At 39.1% G+C, this 3,690-nt stretch overlaps 1 pseudogene; it reads left to right on the top strand.

The window, feature by feature from the left end:
- The first annotated feature begins 2,278 nt into the window (after nucleotides 1-2,278).
- Nucleotides 2,279-2,437, top strand: LOC144481866 (U2 spliceosomal RNA; annotated as a pseudogene).
- Nucleotides 2,438-3,690: the final 1,253 nt, after the last annotated feature.

The following is a 3,690-nucleotide window of genomic DNA, read 5'->3' as shown; positions in this document are numbered from 1 at the left end:
CATAGCTGAATAACTGGAGCTATGTGGAGACAGCAAGAAATGGGTGTAAGACTGGCAGCATTGCTATTATGTAAGGGTGAGGTGGTGTAACTGCAAGTTTTGTACAAGTCCTGAGTGTCAGGAATTGGCGCTGGGTAAGTGATGGGAGGTCAGGTGCATTGAGCAACATGAGGGAATAGTGTGTTGGGTAGAATATCCTTTGTGAAGATGTATTCACTGGACTAGACATCCATGTGAGGTATTAGATCTGCTATAGCATTGCTGCCTGGTCCTTGGGTTGACATACTAAGAATTCATCTCCCTGAGCACTCTCAATTGTTTCTGGTGGTTGTCCTTGCAGCTCCCCCTGGCCCACTGCAGAACCCTCATATTTCTCCAACAAAAACAGAAAATGCAATAAAATCTCAGCAGGTCAGACAGAATCTGTGGAGAGAGAATAGAGTTAACGTTTCGATTCTGCATTCAGTATCTGCAGTAATTTGTTTCTAACTTGTATCTCTCCTCCTGATCATCTCCACCACTAAGGCCTCCAGTACAGCTACTGTGACCCTGGAGTTCCTTCTCTGCTTTGATGTTGCAGGTATAGTATTCAGAAGCTGCAGCTTCCTGTAATTCATTGCAGTTTTCCTTTAAGAGGGACAGACAGCCTTTAAAAACAGAGGCTAGCTGCACAAGATGAACGAATGTTGCTCTGCTCCTTGCAGAGCTCCCAGTTGGCAGTGTGCCAGACGCTTGGCTCTATACTATAATCATAGAAAAAAGATGACAGCACCAAATCTGCATGTAGTCTATCTCACCAGAACTGTCATGTGCGAATTATGATCCACACACCAATAATCATTGCACACAAGTCATTATATTGAACACTTTACTGACTTAGAACCATAGAATCCTTGCAATACAGAAGGAGGCCATTTGGCCCATCGAGTTTGCACTGACTCTCCAAAAGCATATCCCACCCAAGCTCATCCCTGTAACCCCATACATTTGCCCCGCTAATTCCCCTAACGTATGCATCTTGGGACGCTAGGGGGCAATTTAGCATGGCCAATCCACCTAACCTGCAGATCTTTGGACCGTGGGAGGAAACCGGAGCACCTGGAGGCAACCCACGCAGACACAGGGAAAATGTGCAAACTCCACACAAGGCCGGAATTGAACCCGGATCCCTGGTGCTGTGAGGTAGCAGTGCTAACCCCTGTGCCACCAGCCAGTCCCATTTTGAGGAATATATGGTGGATTATCTAAATTTTAAATTACATTGAGGTCTCATTCCTAAATTCATATTGACTATTCATGCTCTTGAGCTGTTCGAGTGCTGTAATATAATGATAATGTGATTACTCTAACAACAGCTGTCTCATGCAGCATCTGCACCCTTAATACATTAATTTGAATATTTTCAGCAGCCCAATGATTCAAGTTGACGTTTAGAATGACTGGTAAGTTCAATTAGGGAGCTCAGAATAGGCAGAGGCAGATGAAGAAATGGAAGCCTCTCTTGTACACAATGATGGTTTACTTAAAGTAGAGCACAATGAAGAATACTTTCCCAGAAAGTATAAGCTCAAATAGGATTAATAAAGTACATTTTGAAATATTCACTGGCCTCACAGCTGCCACATTTTCAGAGGATTATTCTCTCTTTCTAAAGAACTTTAAGAAAATTACTTGCTAAAAGGCTGCATCTAAATTTATGCTAAGTCTGCCACCTAAGTTCTCTATTAATAAGGTTAATAACTGAAATTCTGACATTTAATTAAGCTACTCTTATGACTGAATTCCTGCTAATCAACTGGAGAATTAAACTTCTACGTCCAAGCTATCCAGATTCAAATGCATGGGTAGCTCATCATGTATTTTATTTTGCCTTTTAAGAGATGAAATTTTTGTTAAACCTTTTATCATCTTTTCTGAAAGTGACAAGCATTTGTGTATGCTGCAGAATTTGACCATCACTTCCTTTTAAAGTATTACAGACTGATCATTTTAATCTCTACATTATTAGGGCTGTACTGTTCATATGCTGAGTGACACGTTTAATTCTGGGAAGATTCATGTAATGTGTCCAGTCTGCTTTAGGTTAACCAAGCACTGGGTGTCATTCCTATTTGGGTTTTGTGCCCACAGATGAAGAATGAAGTTACAATTATAATCATGATATTATCTGGACAATTATTCCATAATGCTGAGGGATTTTATACAAAGGTGCAACTTTCTGAGCAGCCCATGTAAGACTGTGTGGATGAATTGAATGTAACCTGCTGTTACATAGTTGATCACTTCTCGGCCTTTTGGCTAAGATCAAGTGTAGGATCAAGCTTGAGATCAGGTATATATATATATGTTCTTGTCAGCTTGAATCTAACGTGGCCCTTTTGTGGGGACTGTGAATTGGATTCAATTTGAATTTGAATTGTTTTTTTGAGCAAGCAAAGAGATGGATTAAGTGCACTGACTTTGTAACTTTGAGAAAGGAATAAAAACATGGTTAATTGATTTAAAGTAGTGGAAAGAATAGATATAAATTTAAGTGCAATGTATGTTACAGTGTGCATCTGTAAGAAATATACATTATACATGAATTCCACTCTTCCATATATGAGAAGCAGTGGCTCAAGGTTCATGCCTTAGTTCAATTATTGAACTGACTGAAGGTTATCCAATTTTAGAAACTGAGTAGGACTGTGCATACAGATGAATTATGAACAAATGCGTCTCCTCACTATTAACACAGTTCAATTAGTCCCTCTTGTGCCTACATAGTCTGCATAGTCAATGGAATCTCACCACTATTTTAATAAATTAGTTATTTAAAATAAATGAAGTTCTGTGATTCTCTGCCATCATTTACATATTGGACTAAAGCATTTCATAGGAACACAATTCGCATATTTGCACTAATGTCACACACAATTTCAGCTCACTCATTTTTCCAATTTGTGAGTTCTCTCTCAGTTCTCAATATTGATTTGATTTATTATTGTCACATGTATTAGCATGCAGTGAAAAATATTGTTTCTTGTGTGCTATACACATAAAACATACCATTCATAGAGTACATAGGAGAGAAGGAAAGGAGAGGGTGCAGAATATAGTTACAGTCATAGTGAGGTGTAGAGAAAGATCAACTTAATTATACGTAAGCCCATCAAAGGTCTGATGGAAGCAGAGAAGAAGCTGTTCTCGAGTCGGTTGGTATGTGATCTCAGACTTTGTCGGGATCCACACATGCAGTTAGATAGCTAGATTCCTGAGTGATTGGAAGGCATGTTTAGGGGTCCTGCCGCTGTTTCGTTTCATTTCCAAGTGATTGGTCAGAATCAGCCATACCATACAGAGGTAAAGGTGGTTCTGGGCGATAAAATGTCTAACGGTAGGTGAGAGGACTCCAGAAAGAAGAATGCCATTGCACAGAAGATTGCATCTGACGATGCTGACATTTTTAACTGAGAAAAGATTATTTTTTTAGGAAACAGTTCTGCAACAGAAATGCTATCAGTCAATAGCATACTGTTATTATGTAACCTATTCAGAAGAAATAATTAAATATTGGTGGATGTAAATGCAGATGTGCATATGGGCCAGGATTTTACAGATGTAAATATCAAAATCCATTGTACCTCCATGCATGTAAAAATCAAATCCTAACTTTTTAAGAATATAACTGTCATTTGTATCCTTGTGAAT

Source organism: Mustelus asterias, chromosome 2 (assembly GCF_964213995.1).
Source record: "Mustelus asterias chromosome 2, sMusAst1.hap1.1, whole genome shotgun sequence".
NCBI classification, from domain to species: domain Eukaryota; kingdom Metazoa; phylum Chordata; class Chondrichthyes; order Carcharhiniformes; family Triakidae; genus Mustelus; species Mustelus asterias.
Note: the sequence above shows the minus strand (reverse complement) of the source record. Positions and strands in the feature narration are given on the sequence as shown.